The sequence below is a fragment of the Lepidochelys kempii genome, chromosome 5 (genome assembly GCF_965140265.1).
Source record: "Lepidochelys kempii isolate rLepKem1 chromosome 5, rLepKem1.hap2, whole genome shotgun sequence".
In the NCBI taxonomy this organism is placed as follows: Eukaryota; Metazoa; Chordata; order Testudines; family Cheloniidae; genus Lepidochelys; species Lepidochelys kempii.
Genome location: NC_133260.1, coordinates 79860651 through 79884543, shown reverse-complemented (window position 1 = coordinate 79884543; position 23893 = coordinate 79860651).

The window sequence follows — 23893 nt, the reverse complement described above, 5'->3', positions numbered from 1 at the left end:
GTTCCGTCTGTTGCCCCACCGCAGTGAGGGAACCCCATGCAGCAAAGCCATCCAGTATGATCTGCACATTTCCCAGATTCACTACCCTTGATAACAGAACGTCAGTGATTGCATTGGCTACTTGGATCACAACAGTCCCCACAGTAGATGTGCCCACTCCAAATTGATTCCCGACTGAATCAATAGTCAGGTAGCAGTCAGGTGTTGCAAGCTTCCACAGGGCTATCGCTACCCACTTCTCAACTGTCAGGGAAGCTCTCATCTTGGTATTCCTGTGCTTCAGGGCAGGGGAAAGCAACTCACAAAGTTCAAGGAAAGTGGCCTTATGCATGTGAAAGTTTCGCAGCCACTGTGAATCATCCCAGACCTGCAACACTATCCGGTCCCACCAGTCTGTGCTTGTTTGCCAGGCCCAGAATCGGTGTTCCACAGTATCAACCAGCCCCACTGCTGCCATGATGTCCCAATTGCCATAGCCGGTGCTTTCAGGAACGTCTGTGTCCATGTTCTCCTCACAGTCATCCTCATGCTGGCGTCTCTTAGCCAGGTTCTACACATACTACAGGATAATGCGCGAGGTATTTACAATGCCCACAACAGCAGCAGTGAGCTGAGTGGGCTCCATGCTTGCCGTGCTATGGCATCTGCACAGATAACCCAGGAAAAAAGGCACAAAACAATTGTCTGCCATTGCTTTCACGGAGGGCGGGGAGACTGATGACATGTACCCAAAACTACCCGCAACAATGTTTTTGCCCCATCAGGCATTGGGAGCTTAACCCAGAATTCCAATGGGCAACGGAGACTGCGGGAACTGTGGGATAGCCACTCTCAGTGCACTGCTCCGTGAGTCGATGCTAGCCATGGTATTGAGAATACACTCCGCCGACTTAATGTGCTTATTGGGGACATACACGATCGACTGTATAAAATTGATTTCTAAAGATCAATTTCTATAAAAGCAACGTAATTTTGTAGTATAGACATAGCCTTAGTCACCTAGTTTAACGAGGCTATCAGTTCAAAATCAAGATCATTTATGACTGCATTTCTTCCTTTGGAAGGATTATCCAAAGTAAAGTAAAGACAGGGTGAACAATCAATATATCTATTTGAAGCAGCAAGTTTTCCAATAGTATTGCTGTTTTTCTTTCTTTCTTTCTTTCTTTCTTTCTTTCTTTCTTTCTTTCTTTCTTTCTTTCTTTCTTTCTTTCTTTCTTTCTTTCTTTCTTTCTTTCTTTCTTTCTTTCTTTCTAGCTAGGTTCTTACATACTAAAAGTATCACTGTGGTATCTGAGCACCTGTGCATCTTACACAGTCAATGTATTTTGTAGACAGAAGGCCTGAAAGGATTAGGTATCTTTTTATAATAGAAATAAGAGTAAACACTATTAATTATAATTAATTATAACTAATTAATTCATTATATTATATATTATCTCTATCTCTCTCTCAATTTGGCCATTTTACCCAGCTCCTTATTAGTGTAGGATTATTTCCTGTGCCATATTTTTAGTGCATATTTTCTTTCATGTGATCTGTGCTTTATGTCAATATGGTCTGCTTGTATTTAAAGAAAGAGCAGGAAGAATCAAAGTTTCCATTGTAACACACCAGAAAACTACACTAGGCGTTGTCTTCAGTGGTGAAATTTACCCCCAAATTCCCATTGCTTCAAACAAAATAAGTCTTTGAAATACTGGGACCCATAAATAAAGCAGGTTTCAGAGTAGTAGCCATGTTAGTCTGTATTCGCAAAAAGAAAAGGAGTACTTGTGGCATCTTAGAGACTGACAAATTTATTTGAGCATAAGCTTTCGTGAGTTACAGCTCACTTCATCAGATGCATTCAGTGGAAAATACAGTGGGGAGATTTATATACATAGAGAACACGAAACAATGGGTGTTACCATACACACTGTAAGGAGAGTGATCACTTAAGGTGAGCTATTACCAGCAGGAGAGCGGGGGGGGAGGGGGGCGGGAATTTTGTGGGAATTTTGCCCATTGTGTACACAGCCTCTGTGCCAGATCCTGAAGTCCTTATTCAGTTTTGTCTCATCCTTAATTGGTTTTAGTGAGTTTTGTCTCAGTAAGTACTTTAGGTTTTGGCCCTTTAAAATCATATTTATTTGTGATTCTTAAACTTTGGGTGCTAATTGCACTGTATTTCCTATAGTTTCTAAACAGAGATTGAGCCAAATTCTGCGGATTTTTTCCTCCTGCCTTTTAGCAGTAATTCTGCGTGTGTGGGAGGGGGGAATCTTTGTTTGCTCATTGTGGTTGATAATATATCTTTCAATTCTTTGGTGATAGAGTGTTTTCAGCAGAATAGTGCCTAATACCAGGTGTTCCATGGGATAGAGACATTGTATTCACATTTTGTTTAGTTGAAAACCGTGGAATAAAGCTATGTTTGCATTTTACAGCTGAAAACAAAGAGTGAAAAGTGACTGCCTTCAATGTGAAATGTGCAATGAGGGAGGTTTTGTTGACTGTAAAGAATGTCACTACCAAGTTTCTTAATCCTTTGTCAACACTGAGCTAATTCAGCTTTCATAAAACTAGGGAAGGGCAGTGAGTAAATAGATCATTCTTCTAATACATTCTTCTAATATCAAACTATATTACCATTAGAATTTGCAGCTTCATCTATATAAAGGGCTGGCTTTGATTTATTCTTTATGGGGAGTTTTTTTTATAAACCATTGGCAGATTCTGCTTTAAAAGATATACAAGGAAACAATGGAAGGTGACTGGAGCGAACATGACACATTTTGCAGTGATCCCAACTATGCAGTAATAGCAATTACAAACTACACCACCAGAATGGGCAGTACAATTAATACCATTAAAGTAATTAGCCCTGGCAGCTGTACGGTCAAATAAAGGTAAGTTTGTAACAACAATATGCCAGCAGAAAATTACTGACATTTCCAACTAAATTATATTCTCTAAATTGTTGTCTTAATGCTAAATAAATAAAGTTATGCTAATTAAGGGACTGATTACAGACTGAAATTAACACAATTACTTGTTCGACAGTCTGCTAGGGTTAACATTCTTTAACATAATTAATAGCTTTTGCTCACTGTATCTGGCTATACATTGTGTATCTCATTTACATGCCTTTGCAATATGCTGACAGTGCTAAATGTCTGAGAAGACAGATGTCCTCCACTGGAGGAAAATGGTTCTTCTTGTTATAATGTTCATAATAGACATGGTTACTGTACTGTTTTATTAATAATGACCAGAAAAGAAATGTGAAAGAGAGAAGCTCTGTGCTGTTTTTTGGTGTCCCTCCCCCCCCCGTCCCCCGGTCGCCCCCCCAAGTTTTGTGTGCCAAGCCTTTCCTGGAGTCAATGTGAAATGTAATTGCTCTTTTGACCTCTATCTTCTCTCTCCCCAGGTCTGAGGAAGAGCTACACTGGTTGATTATTGCAGGAATGAAAGGCACTCTGACCTTGTCGACCGAATGCCTTGCTGCTTTCAATGTTGCCCATTATGCTGAAGGCAGGCAACTCCTGGAGAGAGACTGGAATCTACAGGAGAGCAGCAATCTGGGCAACCTGCCAGCAAAGGCTTCATCATCAGGAAGTCAGACATGGCCAAACAGCTCAGGCAGCTAAGGAAAAGGGGAGGGGGGGGGAGAGTATATCAAAACATTGTTAGCACAGCATATAAAGAGCTTTCAGATGCTGATCACAGATTGTTGCTTCATTAATAAGGTTTTGTATCATACACCTGAACTGAAAAGTAACTGTGAAGCATACAAAGAAGAGGAGTACAGTAACCAATTTCCTGCCGTGGAATGTGGCAGTCATTAAAAAGTTCTCCCAATAATGGAGAAATTGTCCATGTATAAGGATTAATTAAAAATAGTTTTCTAAGAGAAAATGGGTTAATTATTCAGTTACTGCATTTGTGCTAAATCAGAAAATATACACCATAAAATCTTGCTAGATTATTTTTGGAGGTGCGAGGGAACTGCATGGTCAACACACTCTCCCTGTATATTTAAATTAAACCCTAAACCCTCTTGAATTTGCAGTCATAGACATTTATTTCATTAACTGAAATGATTTATTAGTACTGTGAATATAACTTTTCCTGCTCTGATCCAGCCAAGGGTAAGATGTCTAATTTGACCTGAGAATAGGTTTGGAGACTTGGAAGAATTTGTTGAAGGACATTGACTATGCAAAATGTCTCCCTTTTAAGCTCAGCCTTCAAAATAAAGATTTAAATAAGAACACAGAGACTTCATGTTTAAATTTAATCTGTACCAACCACCCAGGTTAATAGCATCTGAGAGTCATTACTGTTTGAAGGCTATCTTATGCCACATACAAAATGAGTTGGTGGTCTCAATTCAGTTCCTGGTAGCAAGTGTCTACATCATGAAAATCACTACCAAAATTTAGACAAATAAACACCCATGTTACTAGTTTCCTCCAACTGAGCAGGACTAGATGAGCCATGGAAACTAAACTACTCTCTCACTACTAGGGCTGAAAGCTTCTTCACGCATTGGCAGCAATGAGGCACTGCCAAGACCTTCATATCTCATGTGACACTCATGTATCTGGCAGCCCTGTCATGCATTCCCAAGACCAGCTTTATCCTCACGCATCCTTCTGGGCTGCAGCAGTAGTTGCTCCTCTAGGCCACCAAGGGACTTCAGAGTACTTGCTATGCATGCAGCCATGTGGCTGATCTGCCTCTCCTCTTGCTGATCCCATTGTTGATCCCAGTAAGGAAGGAGCTGCTGGGAGAAGCAGCAGATTCAGAAGGTGAGGGGTCTCAAAATAGGCCTCCCCCCCATCTCCTCAGCCAGATTCAGCCACCCAGGGAAACATGATCCCCCAGAGATCTCATAAACATGCCCAAACAGAATCCATCACCTACCTCAGCACCCCCATCAACCTCCTTTTCACCTACCCACACATGCCAGCCATCACTGCCAAGTTTTATGCAGCTCCATGTCCTATCCCCATCACTGCTTGGGCAGAGTATATAGGCCAAAAGCTGAAGTCTATGATTGTTTTCAAATTAGCTCATTACATAATTTGCATAAATGTTATATTTGGAACTGCACAAGACTTGGCAGCTATACAGTTTTTATGGTGGACTTCTTTTGTAGACAAAATACTTGTCACAGGTGGCAATGAGCCAGCTATCATGGGCATTAAATTATCTTTTTCAGAAAAGAAGGAAGAAATTAGACCTATCACTATTCACTATTCACAGATTAATAGATTATAAGGTCAGAAGGGATCCCTGTGATCATCTAGTCTGACTTTCTGAATAGCACAGGCCATAAGATTTCCCTAAACTAATTCTTGCTTGAATTAGAGCACATCTTTTAGAAAGATATCCAATTTAAAAATTTCCAGTGATGGAGAATCCAACTCAACCCTTCTAAAATACTCCAATGGTTAATTACCTTCTCTGTTAAAAATTTGCACATTATTTCTAATCAGAATTTCTCTAGCTTCAACTTTCAGCTATTGAATCTTATTACATCTTTGTTTGCTATATTGAAGAGTCCTCCTTTATCAATCTTTGTTCTCCATATAGGTACTTATAGGCTGTGACCAAGTCACCCCTTAACCTTCTCTTTGTTAAGCTAAACAGATCCAGCTCCTTGAGCCTTTCACTACAAGGCACGTTTCCCAATCCTTCTTTGTGGCTCTTCTCCAAACCCTATCCAGCGTATCAATATCCTGCTTGCATTGTGGACTTCAGAACTGGAGACAGATTCCAGCAGTAGTTGCACCAGTGCCAAACACAAGAGGTAATATAACCTACTCTTATTCTATATTGCTGGGTTTATGCATCCAGGGATTGCATTGCCCTTTGGCCACAGTGTTACACTGGGTGCCCACGTTCAGCTGATTATCTACCATGAATGCCATGTCTTTTTTAGAGTCAATGCTTCCCAGGGTAGAATCCCCTTGCCCCCCATAAGGATGACCTTCCTTCTTTGTTATGTATGGCTTTAAAATATGGCTAGCCCATTGCTGTTTCTTTGTTGCTATGAAAGCATTAGTGCTGTGTCAGTGAAAGAAGACATTTTTTAAAGTAACAGGTCTAAAGAGCCTAAATGTTCCAAATACCGGGCCATATACTGTGTCTGATCCCTTCATACAACTACTATTGAATTCATTAGGAGTTGTTCCACAGCTCAAAGGCATAGTTTCACCAGGAATCGTTATTTTAAGATAGAAACTAATACTGAAGAGGTTCCTTAATTTGATCTTTCTTTTTTTAAGTTACTTTTTTCTATGTCCTTTAAATCTAATGTTGGAGCCTCTTGAGGTAACACTAGAATGGGATCATAGTCCAAACACATATTTGGCACAGGCCATTGGCATAATGAGAATGAAAGAAAGGTGAACATGAGTCTGACAAGCAAACAGGAGTAAAAACATGTTTTTCTCTTAGACACCTACAGAGCCTTTGTGTGGTGTGGTATGGGGGGAGGGTGTGTGTTTTGGGGGTGTTTTCCCCAGAGTTCAAATCTCTGGCAAACAACTTGCTGCAGCTCAAGTTAGTTTGTTTGGAGAAATCTAAAAAGGTTAAGCCAACTAACCCCAATGAGACAAATGGCTCAAAGGTATTTGAGCCCTGTGGAGTCAAAGTATTAAATAAGTTGTACATTCATACTATGCAGGTTCTTAGTTTTCACCGTCTTCAGCTAAAGGATGAAGTAAAGTAAATCAACGTCAGATAAAAGAACATATCAGTAACTTGACACAACATCTGTAAAATAGAAAATAATTGTTTTCAGTAAAAATGCTCATCATCTAGAAACCAGTAAAACAGGTTTTCTCATACAAACATTTGAAAGCAACTTGAAACATTTACTTCTGAACTTCTTCCTCCTCCTCCCCTACGCCCCATTCTTTTAAGCCTTGTTGGGATGATAGTGTGGCATTGTTTGTGTGCTTCTTGCTGTGTATGTAGTGTTCTTTTTGACCACTGTATGGTACTTGTGCAGCAAATCAAACTGTTAGTTGCAAATTTTCAGAAGTTCAAGCACCTGATATATACATAGGAGTTATGTGCATACACAGCTGTGTGTACATGCAAACCTAAACATGCATGCACACTGAGCAATGCATATGAATTTGTCTGCATGCAATGCCTGACACACACAAGGGATTAATCCTTGACTTGCATGTGAATCAGGCCTTGTAGGTGTGCAAGTTAGGTATGTGCAAAACTGTGTGTGGGGTTTTTTAAAATATGCACCTGGCTGTAAGCTGTTCTGTTCAAGTAGGTCCTAGTTCTGTTTAAAAATACCACTCAAGGTCATTTTTCTAAGGTATGATAAGGTCACCATGAAAGCAGTAGTATCTAAAACAAAGTGCTGCTTAGATGATTCAGCTTAGTTCTTATACAGCATTGCAGTTGCTGTCTATTAAGCCTTTGTCAAGACTTAGTTTAGGCCAAAATAAGATTAGAATAAAAGAAAAATTGAAAAAAATATGAGGTAGTTTTCTAATGCACACATTTTTGTGTGGTTTATTTAGACTCTCATCTAATCCCTTTCTATTACTTTGTGTTTTGACTAGAATTATTCGGAAAGGCCAAACACAATCTGTACTTTAAACCTGTAAGGTGTTTTTTTATCTGTTGTATAGCTAGTGCAGGAAAGATCACCACAATATAAACTCTGAAATAACCAAGTGAAGAAATTTTAGAGCCTTTGTTTTTTGCTAATACACAGCCTGATCCTGCAAGATACTGAGTGCCTTTAATTTTCATTGGGCCTAATTCTGAGAGATGCTGAAGACCCTGTAACTCCCACTGAATTTAATCCTACAGCACACAGCATTGGGCCCAAGGTGTACATGTTATCAGTGTTTGCTCTTTGCTTCATTTTAAAGGTTGATATTTGGCATTTTAAAAATGTAATGTCAGGTAGGTAATACATTTGAATGTTAAGAGGTTACTAAGTATCAAATTTGTTTTTAACAGAGGAGGAAGCCATAATTTCCTTAATACTTGTTAGAACAGGGTTTTTGTTTGAGGGGGAAGGGCAGATTTTGTTGGAGGCTGGAGACTCCCTGTCAGCAGACAAGTAGGAGTATAAGAAGCTTCCTTGTGTTCAATATCAGCAACTCCTGCTCCATTTGCATTTGATGGAGTTTTTTTCCATAGTGTATTCATTTGCCAATGAGTTAATGTGTCCCTGCATAATCAGATAAGAATGGAATAGAATTACTAATGATAAGATGAGGTGGAACAAGGGCACAACAGCGATACAGCCTTTCCTTCTCCCAACTAATCTGAATAGAATCTCAAGTTCCTTTTCAAGGTGGTAGTAGGGATATTTTTTTTAAAAATTAGTATAGGAGAATTAAATACCATGGGATGAATATGGCAGATACTGCTGCATTCTACAAAGCTCTATTTAAAGAACAAAAGTGTTCTCTCTAACAGATAGGCAGATATGTTAACTTACCTTCCATACCTAATCCTAGAGGCAATTAATTATATCAGAGTGAAAAATACTCAAGCACTGAGCAAAAAAATACAAAAAAATGCTGATAAATACATAAGCTGTCAGTATAACATATTTTAATATGCATAAGTCAATAGTTATACTTGAATTAGAGTAAATGCCATTTGATCTAAGGGTTACTTACTGTGTCTTTTATAGGTTTCAGAGTAGCAGCCATGTTAGTCTGTATCCGCAACAAGAAAAGGAGTACTTGTGGCATCTTAGAAACTAACCAATTTATTTGAGCATAAGCTTTTGTGAGCTACAGCTCACTTCATCGGATGCATCAATGAAGTGAGCTGTAGCTCATGAAAGCTTATGCTCAAATAAATTTGTTAGTCTCTAAGGTGCCACAAGTACTCCTTTGCTTTTTGTGTCTTTTATGAGGCCGAGCTGCATGGCAAGCAGTTGCACTGTTCAAATGGCTGTCACCTGGCACTGTGCTTTCTAGGCTTTGGGAGAAGGTGGTGAGCAGCGTTTCTTGGGATGGCCTCCAGCACTCGTTCAGGAGGCAGGGGGTTATCCGCAACCAGGAGGTTACAGCACCATTTCTGAAGCAATGTTGTAACGGGGGACACTGTTTTAGACTATTTAACAAAGCATTTGTGGTTCTTTCTTAAACACAAGGGCAGGGAACACAGTAATAGACAAATAAGCAGTACCAGCTTCTACAATGGTGCCAATGGTGTCATCACACCGGGCCCACACTTGGAAGGGGCCCATATGGATGCCAGGCGGGGGCGTTGGAAGCTCCCTAGAAGTGGGGGGCCCACCAGCGCCTGGACTGTGGCCCTGCCTCCCACTCTACCCATCCCTCAAGGCCCCGCACCCACTCCATCTCTTCCTGCCCCGTTCCACCTCTTCTGATGAGGCCCTGCCCTCACTCCCTCCCTTCCTGCCCCCACTCGGCCTCTTTCTCTGAGGCCCTGCCCACTGTTCACTCCTCTCGGCCCCCTCACCCCATCGCTTACCCTTAACACTGGAAAAAAGTGGGAGGGCTATTTTAAAAGTGATGGGGCCATGGCCCCCTGGCCCATCTGTTCCAGTGCCCCTGTTGCCAGATATCCAGTTTTCGATCAAAAAGTCTGGTTACAGGAGTAACTGCAATCAGTCTGCCCACCAGGAGGGTGGGAGAGTAGTTACTGGTGTCTGGAGGAGCTGCAGCTCAGCTGGAGAGAGAGAGAACTGGCTCCCAAGGACCTGATTCCGGTGGAGAGAGGTAGGTACTGCTCTGCGCTGCCCCAGGGGTAGGGTGACCATACGTTCTGTTTTGGCTGGGACAGTCCCTTTTTTAAGCCCTGTTCAGGCCATCCTGACTTTTTTCGCAAAAGTGGGCATTTGTCCTGTCCAAGAGTGAACGGGACAAATGCCCACTTTTGCCACAATAGTGGGGTGCAGAGGAGGTGCAGAGGGGGCGAGCAGCAATGCCAGTCCTGCGCAGCGGGGGGATGCAGGGCTCAGGCAGGGCTTGGGCAAGCAGCGACACCAGCCCCAGTCTTGCGCGGGGGGCAGGCAGGGCTCAGGCAAGTGGCTCTGCATGGGGAGAGGAGCAGGGCTTAGGCGAACGGCTAGGGCCAGTCCTGCATGGGGCGGGGCTCAAGCTAGCCCCATGCAGTGTCCCATTTTCCCTTTGGATCCTGTCCCCCTACCTGCCCCTCTGTGCTTGCCCCTGGCCCCTGCCTCCTGCCTCACTCCAGGGACTAACCCCACTGCCACCATGCTGTGCTTTCCCTGGCCCCTGCCCCGCCCCATCTCTATCCTGCTGTGCTCTTGCCCCCGGCCACTGCCTCCCTCGGGGACCGACTCCCTGCAATCCCATGGGGACCCACAAATATGTTTGGCATCAGGACCACAAAAGGTTAATCCAGCCCTGCAAATAAGCATAACAGACATTATGAGCATTTTAATAAAAACACAAAAAATGAGTGTGTCAACCCATTAATTTATTCTCTGTGTTCTCTTAACTGAGGGGTGGGCAAACTATGGCCCGAGGGCGGCATCTGGCCCTCCAGATGTTTTAATCCGGCCCTTGGGCTCCCGCTGGGGAGTGGGATCAGGGGCTTGCCGCACTCCGTGTGGCTTCCGGAAGTAGTGGCATGTCCCCCCTCTGGCTCCCACGCGTAGGGGCGGCCAGTGGGCTCTGCACACTGACTCCACCCCGAGTGCTGCCCCCCACAGTTCCCACTGGCCGGGAACCAGGGCAGCATGCAGAGCTTCCTGGCCGTGCCTCTGCATAGGAGCTGGAGAGAGGGGACATGCTGCTGCTTCTGGAAGCTGCTTGAGATAAGCGCCACCCAGAGCCTGCATCCTTGACCCCCTCCTGCACCCCAACCCCCTGCCCCAGCCCTGTTCCCTCTCCTGCCCTCCAAATCCCTCGGTCCCAGCCTGGAGCATCCTCCTGCACCCTGAACTCCTCATTTCTGGTCCCATCCCAGAGCCCGGAACCCCCAGCTGGAGCCCTCACCCCCTCCAACACCCCAACCCCTAATTTTGTGGGCATTCATGGCCCGCCATACAATTTCCATACCCAGATGTGGCCCTCGGGCCAAAAAATTTTCCCACCCCTGTTTTAGATTGTTAAGGAAGGGAAAACACCCAAAGTTAAATGTTGTCATATTCTGTTTGTGAAACTGTAACTCAACATAAATTAGTCCTTAATCCAAAATTTTCTCATAATCTAGATGAATTATTTTTATATTTGAGAGAAAAATGTTAATGACCAGGATGAAGGAGGTCAAATTTTAACCTGGTGTTTGGAATCTTTCCATTCAATTTTGATGGACTTTGTTAAATCAATAGAGCCGCACCCATTTATATATGCAGAGAATTTGTTCGGAAGATTGGATACTTCATATGTGTAGTAATTCTGTTTTAAAACATTTTACCATTATTTTTAGTACCCAATTTGAGCATGCACATCGCAAATAGAGCCAGGAAAACATAGAGCCATTAAAGTCCATAGTCATGTGTAAATAATTTGAAAGAAAAGAAGGATTTACAGGATAGATCAATGGCTCTGTTAGTCTTTTGCATCTATAATCAGTATTTACATCCCTAAATACACATTTACATGATAAATTGTAACAACTTCTTCAGTCTAAATACTCCCCTCTGGGGTCTATTCTGGCTTTCTTTTTTTTTTAAACTTACATAAACATATTTTCTTTCTTCATATCATTTGCCCAGCAGGATAGATATGCTGGCTATATGGTATTTTGCTTAAGTAACACAAATTATGCAACCTTGCACTGGTCTCTGAAACTGATCTGTGCTACTAATATATTTGAATGAGGATTTCAAACAGGGGCAAAAGTGGTTCCTTTCTTTACCTGATTTAACTTTGTGTTATTCAAGTTTTACACTAGTGAAACTCTATTGATTTTGAAGGAATTACACTAATGGATAAACTGGAGCAAAATAGTGGTGAATCAGGCCCTGTATGTCTATTTTGTGGACAAAATCAACAGAGGCTTGCTGGAACAAGGAAAATGGGTCTTGAATCAAGAAAAGTGCCCAACATTCTGTTTCTGACAGTATTTGGGTCAGTCATCCAGAAAGAAGCACTAGAATCTCAAGGAACATCCCACCTACCAACAACAAAACTGCCCCTGCCATGACTGATGAAGACCAGCAAAAAAACACCAGAGCCACAAAACTGCAATCATAAGTGCCTGTTTCAAACAATGGAAGCCTCTGACCACCCTAAAGATTACAGTAGTCTGAGCAGTTTTGAAGAAGCCTACCCTTAGTGCCAACAAATTCACCAGTTGTGGCTCTCCCACATTCAGTCTTCCTTTTCTTGGCAAGATGATTGAGAAGATCTATCAAGGGTTTTGTACTGTGTTCTTCATTAAAGTATCTGAGCACCTAATAGTGTTTGTGAATTACAGTGATGTCTGTCTTCATCCAGTATTCCAAGTTTCAGAAAAGCACATGACAGAGGTCAATTTCAGACCAAATTGAAACCCAAACTCTTGGCCCTAAATGAACCAGAACTTGATTATCTCTCAGGCCACATTTTTGTTAGCAAACTTATTACAAACAAATGACCTACACAGTTATGGTGTAGCTGAAGAGATCCAGTATAAGATTCAAGCATTACGGCAGAACTTTCTGAGCAAGGAGATCCCAGCTGTGGAAAGTGGAGAGAGGAAAACATCCTTCAGAAGTTTTTGTGCTTTTTATATTATATTTGATGCATATATACCAAGTTGAAAGGCTACCTAATAAGATACCTACCTAATATAGCTAATCAAATATGAGAAACAACCCAAGTTGTGTGCTTATTCAGTCTAGGCTTTCTCAAAAAAACCCTGAGGTTCTGATATTTTTTATGAAAGATACTCCAGAATAGCCAAATCCCAGCAGCTAGGGCACTCACCAGGATATGGGAGATCCAAGTTCAAGACCCTTTCTGCCTGATTCAGAGCAAGGACTTGAACCTGCATCTTCCATGTCCAGACTATGGAGTCAGTCTCTTTAGTTCAGTTAATATTTAATTATTTATACAAAGTGGAGCAGCTTCCACAGGATATATTGAGATAGACTCTATAACTTGGTGGTTAGGGCATGTACTAAGGAAGATGCATGTTTAAGTTTGAGCAGGGACTTGAACTTGGGTCTCTCATATCACCACCGGTGAAGGCCCAAACCACTGGCCATTGGCTATTCTAGAGGCTCCCTCTCTTATTTTACCAGAAAGTTCATCCCAGACATGAGAAACTTTCCTGACAATATTTTAATTATCTTTCTGCAAAACGTTTCTGTTTTGATAAATCTGCATTTTCTCAACACTTCCTTCCCCCCCCCCCACAAAAAATGTTTCTGTAATACAATTGCTGACAACAAAGCTAAAGCAGATCATCTATTTTTTTTCTTTTATTACCTTGTATCTTAAAAAGCATGGTGGTTGATGTTGCACAAAATAGTAAGATGGATTTGTGTATATTATATTTGTTCTTCTTTCCAGGTTTTTGTCAAACAATCACAAATCAGAATCATGTTATTTGACAAAAATGTCTTGTACATTTTTGCTGTATAATTGCTCCTATTGTATTTCTTTTAGTAGCATAGAATATGTCAACTAGTGTTTGCCATCTTGGAGATGTATATATTCATTAATACCATCTTCCCTGAAAGGCTTGTAAATAGAATAGTGATTTCATTTAATTTATTAACATTATTTAAATAGCTACTGTGACGGGGCATGGCCATATGGCTATAGTAAAGTAATGGGAGACAGTTATATTAGCCACAGGCTAAACAAATCCCTGTTACCAGATTAAGCAAATGGCAGCTGCTCCAGATCAATTAAGACACCTGGGGCTAATTAAGATTTTTCCAAAAGGCAGGGAGGACTGCTAGGTTGATTGGGACACCTCAAGCCAATCAAGCCAATCAATGATTGGGGCTGGCTGAAACTAGTTAAAAGCCTCCCAGTTAGTCAGGTGGGTGTGCATGTCAGGAGCTGTAAGAGGAAGTTGCGCTGTTGGAGAGACTGAGCAGTACACATCATATCAGGCACAAGGAAGGAGGCCCTGAGGTAAGGGTGAAGTGGATCTTGAGGAAGTGGGGGCTGCTGTAGGGAAGTAGGCCAGGGAATTGTACGCGTCCTGTTTCTAAATAGTCAACTATCATTGCTGATACTATTAGGGTTCCTGGGCTGGTGCCCAGAGTAGAGGGCAGGCCCGGGCTCCCCCTTTTGCCCCCCTGATTAATCACTGAGACTGGGAGACAACAGAGACTGTGCAAGGGAGGATAGCTTCTCCTCATCTCCCTCGCTGGCTTATGATGAAAATGGTTCAGTAGGCTGTGACTCTTGCCTCTAGAGAGAGAAGGGCTACGTGAAGGGTCACAGTGAGCCTCTGAGGCTAGCGAAATCCACCAGGAAACACGGGACCCATGGAGACAAGGACACAGCTTTGTCACACTACATAACTAGTGTTGATTTGCTGCCACTACCTTGAATATATTTAAACATTATTATAACTTAGCTCAACATTCCCATTTTACCTCTGAAATTAATGCTTTTAGGCTCAATTTATGCCTGTCAACAAATAATGATCATAGATGTGAGCTGGGCTGGCTCATAATCCAGAAGTACTAGGTTACAATGCATTGCCATGGAAACTGTGTTTTATTGCATTTTCTCTACTTGATTTAAGACATTTGACAATCATAGCAACTGTTTGCCTGTCTTCCCACATCATAAAAAATTCAAAAACACAAACATCCAATAGTGGAAAATCATACAGTTCTTGGACCTCACTATAAAAATAAAAAAGAAATGACAACCTTATATTTAACAAGGACCTTTTGTGAATAGTTTATCTCACAGAATGTCCAGGAGTGTTGGAAAATTCAATCAGTGGTTAGTCATCGATGGACCTGTCTTGCCTGTGGTTCATTTTGTTTATTGCATCATATATTTTTTATGATCACTGGGACTTTAGCCTGAAACAGCATTTTCTTTAACAAGAACCATGTTTCCTCTAACATTGTTTATTGCATCTGAAACATTACTCTTTGAAACCATGGTACATTTTCAATTGAGCAAAGGTCTGTAACTGAATACTGCATGTCTGTGTTTATTCAGCATCCAGAGTAAAAAATATCCCAGTTCATGTAACATTAATCACTTTGCCAGTGTAGCTGAGGTCATTGCCACATTCCTAGCAGTATTAAGGCGAGTCAAGATTAATCACATACATTAAACCAAGGAAAGCACGTGAAACGGATCTGAAATTAGACATTTGGTAAAAGACTGAGAGCACTGTAACAAAATATGTTAGCATTGCTACAGCAAGCACTTGGCATGATTTGGGATTTTTCTACTATGCTGGTGTCAGCTCATCTATATTTAACAGTTTGTCAGTGTTTTCCATTTCTGAGAGTTTTTAACTAAAATCTTTAGACAAGGAGTTTTAGTTTTTGAAAGTGATTTTTTTTCTTTTGCTAACTACTTGAATATATGAGTAAAAATAAAATGCATTTTAAAAATACACTGGTGCATTTTTATGTAACGCAAAAACAGGTTAAGTTTTGAAAATAAAAACAGATACTAGGACCCTATGATATTTTAAACATACCAACACTAGTACTATCTAATGGACACTTAAAAATCAGTTATTGCTTATACACTCTTTATTCTTTTTGTGTGCACACATATTAACAATGTAGTGCTTCATCTTAAACAGACATAATTGAGAGTAGTTGTCTCACTGATGCATAAGATATACATTTTAAACTACATATTTATGTTGTACATGATAGACTAACAATTTATGTGTCCATTCTCCATTAAAGGTTTGTTTATATTTAGTGTGTTAGGGTTTCATAAAAGGGTAAAAACAAACAAACAAAAAACATTGCTAGCGCTGTTGAGAGCAAAGGCATATTTAGGCCTGACAGAAGCCTGCTGTGGATTTTAAGAGTCTGTTCTGATAACATTTAACAATGTAAGCATAAGTAGAACTGTGTATATGTAAGAAATTGCAGAATAATCATATGTGAGAACAAGAAAAAATAAAGATTGGTTTGAATTAACACTAAACTTGTACTGTTAGGGGAGGAGAGTTCTCATGGAAATGAGACTAATAGGTCTAACAAGACAAGATAATAAGAGTTATAAATAGGTTGGGTTTGTTTGTTTGTAACAAAGGGAGGTTAAAGCTGTTTTGTCCAGAGCTGGAGACAATTGTGTGATGAGATTGTCCTGTATGAGCTTCCCACTTGTAAGTAAGTGATCACTATTTGATGAGTGTTTTGCTTTCATAAATATTTGTTAGACCCATCTGAATCCCAGTCCAACAAAAGTGACACTAAATTTGCATGCATATATTTTTGCAATGAGAATTTATTACATTTAAAGAACATTGAATTTTCCTGAGTTTATAATTATTTTAAAATATAGTTTTAATGTTAAACTTAAAAGAAAACTAACTGTGGAAATAAAGCTAAGGTAACCAAACTACCTTAATTCTGGCCCTTTGCAACGCCCTGAGAAAATCAGATATTCTTATTCCCTTCTGCATCAGTAACCCCAAAACCTAGAATTGCCTTATTCTACATTGTCTAATGGTTGTGCTACTTTATGGCCTGCTTTACAGTCACATACAGTACATATTTACCGTCATACAGTATGGTGAAATTCAGAACACATACTTTACAAATTCCTGATCAGGCAGCCAGCCTGCCAATGGGAATCATTCCTCCCTCCTCATTAAGAGCCCTATGCTGCAAGGTGCTACATGAAGCACTTCCCCCTTATGTGCCTCACTGATGCATACCTCCTCAGGTCCTTAGGAGAGAAGCCCATTTCCTGCAGACCTTGAGTAAGTGCATCAAGTCTGATGAGTCTCCTAATCCTTGTTAGGGTCATCATTGCCAATATCTACAAGTTTTAGGAGGCATATTAAGGCTCCTCCAATGCTCAGTGATCCTTATGTTTGTAATCTCCTCACCTGTGAGACCTAGTAGCTTGAAAGGAGTGGAGCCAGGGCCATCCTTACCCATGCGCAAAGTACGCAGTTGCGTAGGGCACCAGGAAATTTGGGGCAAATTTCCTGGTGCCCTGCACAACTGCATGCTGCTCCAGCCCCTGCTCCGCCCCGTCACTGCCCCAGCTCCGCCTTTTCCCGCCCCTGCTGTGCCCCAGACCTGCCCCCACTCCCCTGAGGAGTGCAGCAGGGCCGGGCCTGCACTCACCGGCGGCAGGAAGTGCAGCAACCCGGCCCCAGCTGCACCGCCGGTGAGTGCTGGGGGGTGATGCCCCCCTGCCCTCCCAAGCCAGGCCCCTCTCCCAAGGAGGCCTGGGGCCCGCCACCCTGCTCCCCACCTCACAGAGGCCTGGGGCCCCACATGCACCCCCTGCGCGGTGGGAGTGGGGGGCTGCATAGGGCTCCAGAACAGCATGACCACCCGCAGCTCCCAGCGGCCGAGGGTCGCTGTTCCCGGCCAATGGGAGCTGCGGGAAGCAGTGGCCAGCATGTCCCTATGGCCCGCGCCACTTTCTGCAGCTCCTGTTGGCCGGGAACATAGGCTTATGCCCCCATTTCTCCTATCAGAGACCCACTTCTCCCTATGTCCACCACACGAACAGCCAGTGCATTGGAAATGGCTGCAAGGAGCTGAAAGGGCTAGATGGAACATTAGTGGTTCCATTTCTTTTCCACCTGATGAATGTCCTGTAGCTTGTCAGAGGGGAGTCCTGCTGCTGTGAGAAATATCAGAGGATTTCAGGAGATACTGAGGAAGAGCAAACTGGCTGAGAATAGGGAGCATTCTCTTCTCTTCCCCCTCCCTGCCTCTACACACACACTACCCGTGGGGCACTTCAGGTCTGCAGGGAGTAGGGGAGAGACAACTTGGCAAGCTTCAGGAGGTTCATCAACACCATTTACAAGCTTTAGGAGACTTGTCTTGGTCCTCCACATCTTCCCACAAGCCTTGGTAGAAAAGTTCTGGGATTTTCCATTGACAAGGCTCCCTTATGATCAGGATACATTCTGACCTCTATCTCCCTCTCTAAGAAAAAGGGCTACAGACTTGTTTTATTTTTTAAATGCAAGTTTAATTTAAAAGTATGTTTCAAATTTTGAAATTAAACTTTAATCATCTTCATCTTGGACACAAATTTGAGCTAGAGGCATCCAATACACAAAATTTTATTCTTCTACTTTCCCTTGTTTTGCTAAAAAGTGGCAGAGTCCAAAGATCATTTCTGGCTCTACCAGACTTCCTGTGTGGACTTAACAGCAAGTTGCCTTAGCTTGCCCTGCTGAACAATGGCTAGGTATTATTATCTCCATGTTTCTACCTAAGTTATATCAAAGGTACCTGTGTCTGTGGCATCTAGGAGCTGCATCATACTTCACAGGGATATTCTGAGGATTGACTAATTTTTTGTGAAGTCTTTTGAGCTCTTCATGGAAAGAGCAAAAGAAATACAAAGTACCAAAGGGATTCCATCTCCTGAGCTGCCAGTTTAGAACCTTTCACAATTACTGTTAGAACAAATCTGTATGCATAGTACATTGTATTCTCTTCTCTCATGCTTTATTACTAAGGACTTTTATATTAAAACCATGATGCAAAAAGAAACTACACTAACTCTATATTGTGGAACTCTTATTGTCTGCAGGAACCAAAAGCTCTAACCCTAATAGCTAAGTATCCCAGATAAAAAAAAGTACATCATGTTTTTCCAGCACTCTGAGGAAAGCTTAATGGCACTGGGCTCTTGCCATGTTTCTAGACAGGCTCAAGTGTGCTCAGGGATACATTCTCGCCCTGGCAGTATTCTGTTGAGCTATCAACTGGGTATTAGGACTTGTCCTTCCACATGTCTGAATCAAAGTTGGTCAAGAAGTCTTCGCTGACCAAGACTACGCTAATGACACTGTCTTGCTTGTGTGGAAGTCAGATAATTTCAATACCACCCTCCAAGGTCTCCACGATACTGCTGCCTGCACTGTGGAGTGGAACATCTCATGACAGCAGACCAAGGTTCAGAACCTCAGAGTTGGGCCACCAGAACCCTCGGTGCAGGAAGGGTAGAGAACCAGGGAGAGAATTGACAAATTCATATCCTATGCTGCAAGCATTATCTGAATGGTGGAAACAAACAAATAGGTCTTGCTGCCTCCTACATGGAGTCCATGTCTCAGTTATGAATGCAAAAAAGTCTTTGCACTGAGGCAAAGTTCAGGATCTATCAAACCTGTGTGCTACTTGTATTGCTATATGGGTCAGAAACCTGGACCCTCTTGCAGGCAGACTTGGAGTGACTAGAAGCATTCCATATGAGCTGTCAGTGCTAAATCCTGAGCATGAAGTGGTTTGACTTTGTGCAAAATATCAATCTTGCAGGGACCCGTTCTTTCAATTGCACATTACCTTCAAAAGTAGCTGTCATATGCTGCTGGAAGCACCCAGAGCTATGAACCACTGTGTTACTTCTCTGCCTCAGCAAGAGTGAGGGTTGCTAGAGATTAAATTGTGTCAGCTTCTTGCCACACCAGTCTCTCTTCCTCATCAGCAAACTTCTCAAGGTTCTCCTGACCTGGACCTCACCTAGCAGGTAAGAATCAGTGAACTCCAGTCCCTGAACTCCTCAGAAGTGTTTCTCTTCAATGCACAGCCCCTACCAGTGTGCATTCACACATGACACTAAGTTAACTGCTCTTTTAAAGTCAGTACATTACAGTTTATTAACTTAACTGGGGTACACATACCCTTCCCTTTAAATACAGTACTGAGTTTGTATATAGTAAAATGTTTATTAACCAAAAGCCATAAGTTAAGTGACACCAACTAAAAGAAATAAAGGTAGAAATGATTTCAAGTCATGAAAGTGAAAACATCATCTAAAACACTAAAACTTACTCTAGCAAGATAGTCTTTTTCTAGATGGCTTCTTTTACACACAGACTCCTTTCCAGCTTTTACTGGCCAGGATCTATCACAGAGATCAAATTACTTGGTTCTTTGCCTCCTAAGGTGAAGGAGAACTCAGGGGTTCTTTGCCCCTCTCTTTTATAGTCCACTGAACCTTTGAAATGTATTCATCTGAAGAGTACCTTCAGCTAAAGTTCATTAGTTCATACTGAGTACAGTAGCATGAGGTCTGAAGGATAGGCCCCATGCTGGTTTACCCCTGCCCCTCATTTGCTGGTGACTGCTACAATGCAATCGATCTGTTCCTGCAATCTCTGATATACTAATGAATAATGCATTGATTGTAATTGCGCCTGGGTGGAGGCATCAGCCTTTCCTTTTCTCTGAGAAAAACCTGTTTATCAACCACCCAGACTTGTTTGGTTTGGACCATTTTAGTCCCATATTTCCAGTGCAACTGTACAGTCCTTTGGGTGTTTACTGTATATGTAAGAATAAAGATCGGTATGTTAGTTTTTATGATGATTCCTGACATGACACCTATTGGAATAGGTTATGCCATTAGTGAGTTGAGGTACACTGAACTGGTTTGGTCATCTGAAACTCACTGCTCGATATCAGGGAGCTCCTGGTCCTCTGACATTTGGGATGCACAAAAACACCCCAGCAGAGTGGGCTCTCAAACTCTCCATTGATGTGTGAAGGGGCACATGTCTTGACCCTACTGGCACTGCTCACAAGCGATTAGTGGATTCACGAAATTGAGTCCAATCTGGGAACTTCACTACTTGCCTCGTCTGATGCCATTAACTGTGGTCACTGTGGCTGGCACAATTGTCCGCAGTAAACTATGCATGTTTTGATGATGATATTTTGAGAAAGCTTACAGATGAGTTTCGGGGGTGGGGGGATATAGCTATGGGATTCCTCCCCCTTCATTCTTGATGATGTATTCATTATCCCAAAACTTCATTAACATAGAGTTCAAGTTGACTGGCAATGGCTCATACCCTTCACGTGCACCTGTATTTAAGTCTCTAAAACCCATGGAACATAATGAGACTTATATCTTTCCCAGTTACCTCAGTTTGTACCACTAACACTATCCCTGGCCTAATGTGACATAGTAATATTATGGTAGCAGTGCTGCCACAGTTAAGGTTACATCAAGATTTCCATTTTAATGGGGTTGAAAAAGACCTACAAAAACTCTTTTGGATTATGGCATCACCTTTAAATGTATATTGTATTTTGTCCACTGTTTGATTTTTCTGTAGAAGTTTGTAGAGGAAAATATCATTTGAGATTTGCTATCTGTTTTTTAAAAGGGCCATGTGACTGACATTTTTTCCAGTGTGCAGTGTTTGACCTCTCCTTCACACCCCTTTTTTCCAAAGAACTACAGCACTTTGACAGATAAAATGGATAGGTATGAACTCTGGGTTTGGTAAACTGGATTAGATGAATTATTGTAGAATGCTGAAATTTGTTCTGTGTGTTTATTTTTTATGATAACATAAGGTATTGTTTTGACTGGCGACAGTCTCTTGGTGCTGCATTAGTCAATATCTACCACAGGCCACTCCTAAGAACAGGGCTCTCTTTTACAGTTGTGATTCCTGATGCTCAACAATAGCGCTGGATTGAGAAAGGCATTCCAATTCACAGATGATTTAGCTATTTCAAAATGTGGTTTTGTTCGAATTTAGCACCCCACACCCATTTGAAATTCCCTGAGAAAGGGGATAGATCTCTGGCTTTAGGGCAATTTGATGGGTGGGGCGGTCCTGGAGCTGCAGACCCTGGAAGTCAAGGGGTCCATGACTCTGAGGCAGTCCATTTGGTGGGCTATCCCAGAGTCATAGACCCTGAAAGCCCTGGGTTCCCCAGCACCAAGATAATTCACGTGGTGAGGTGCTGTGGATCCTCAAAGCATGGGCTGCTGAGCAATCAGTAGTCAAGTTGGCAGGGAACAACGCAGGTTTCAGTTGGAATCTTGCCTGGTTTCTGGAGGAACTTTGTCAAAATCAAGCTTTCTGTGCAGTACGTCTTAACTTTGACTAATTAGAAAGTTCAAACAAAAAACTGTTTCATTGCAATATTTCTGCCCAGCTCTATTCAGCAACCCTTTTGATCACATTGATTTGATGAAAGTTGAAGCTACCTGCTTTCTTAGATCATGCTCGGTCCCACTATTCAGGAAACAGGTGAAAAGCATGTAGCATGCTTACATTATCTTAGTGCTGCTGCTTACTGGAGTCTTTCATCTTCCCTCTAGTTCATTAATGCTGTTTTCCTTGACAATACCCTACAGTAAAATCAGAGTATGCACACAAATTGTAGGGTACTTTGAAATATTAAACTCTGCTCTCAGGGCAAAACTTCCAGAAAAAGCCCCTGCAGAATGCAACTAATGTGCACAACACACATTCTCATAAAGCTTCCCAGGTCATGACTCAAACTTACAGTACCTGGGATCTGTTTGGGTTTAGTGGCCACAGCATGTATCCTTGAGCTACTACCCACTTACTCTGAGATATCACCAAATACTGGCTTGTGACAGCTCCAATCTTGCTGTGCTGTACATATGACAATGACTTTCTCTGTCTTGACAAATGGGCTTGAGTCATAATGTAGATCCAACTTTTTTTTTTAATCTTGAAAAACTTTAAAAGTATTCTTTCCCCAAAGAACCTAATGGGCACTGGACACTAGCTGAGATAAATACCTGGGTGATATCAGTCTGGAAAGGATCAGAGACATAGTTTGAGCCCCAGAAATGTGCAAAAGGAGTTTAGAATTGTAAAATATTCATCACTTTTGGGGACAAGGGTGTGGAATGGGAGCTATATGTCAAGAAACCTTTGCTCAGATGACCTCAAACTTGGATCACTAATCTTAACTCAGATCCCTATGAGGCACAACAGTTTCCAAGATAAACTGGGAGAGCATATGGATTTTACAGCACTTAGAAAAGTTGTCTAGTAAACAAGGAGATAGTCTCAGCCTTAACTACAATGGTGCTAATGCCCGCCTACAATAAGGAGGGCCAATTTTATTTTAATTTTATTGTAACAATAAATAAATTCATAATTTTAAAAAACTGCTTGATTTTTACATTAGAAATTTGGATTCTGTTTGTTCCAGTTTTTGACTGGGATGGGAGAATGGTAAGTGGAGAGAGAACAAAATGATGACATCACAAGACAGTGAAAGTTGAGCAACTGGGAAGGGAAGGAATTTCTAATCAAATGGTTTGAAATGTTGCTCTTTTGTTAACACCTATTTAATTTAATTTAAATAACTAATTAACATTCTGGGAGAGGGGCTACTTGTTTAAAAATTCCACAGCTCACCTCTTCAATTCAGAGGTGAAATCTAACAATGTACATCTTCTGAGTTCTGCCCTACCAAGCCAGAGTTGGCAATGCTACTGATTCTGACAAAAAAAACCCCAAAAAACAAAAAAAAATCCTGAAAGAAAAGAGTCCAGAAAGAGGATAAAAGAGGGTGCACACACCCAATTAAAAAAGAGAGATAATTTGTAAGTCATTTTAAAATACGAAATGTTCCCCAGTCTCCATGTTGTAGCCCAAGGTGCTACATTTTCAGTGGATGGTGGGAGAGGATGCCAAAAAAGGTTTTTCTGGATGAATGCAAGTATATTACACATTAGAACATGTAAGGCCCATTATTTAATTCCATCATTAACGGACACCACCCAGTTTTCAATTTATGCACCTTTTTCAGTGTGTAATGCCAGTGCCATGTGCCAAGAGTGGAAAATTATTTGTTTGTGAACGGAACACTTAAGGCCTGATTCTTATTTTATTCTCACTACTTATTTTCAGGAGTAACTCCTCTGAAGTCAATAACTAGTTTAGTATAAGAACCTTAGAGCCTCTTCGTGAGACATCAAGTGCCATTCCATGTTCCAAGTTGGAAACTTTTAAGCTGCAATTAGATATATATATATTGAGT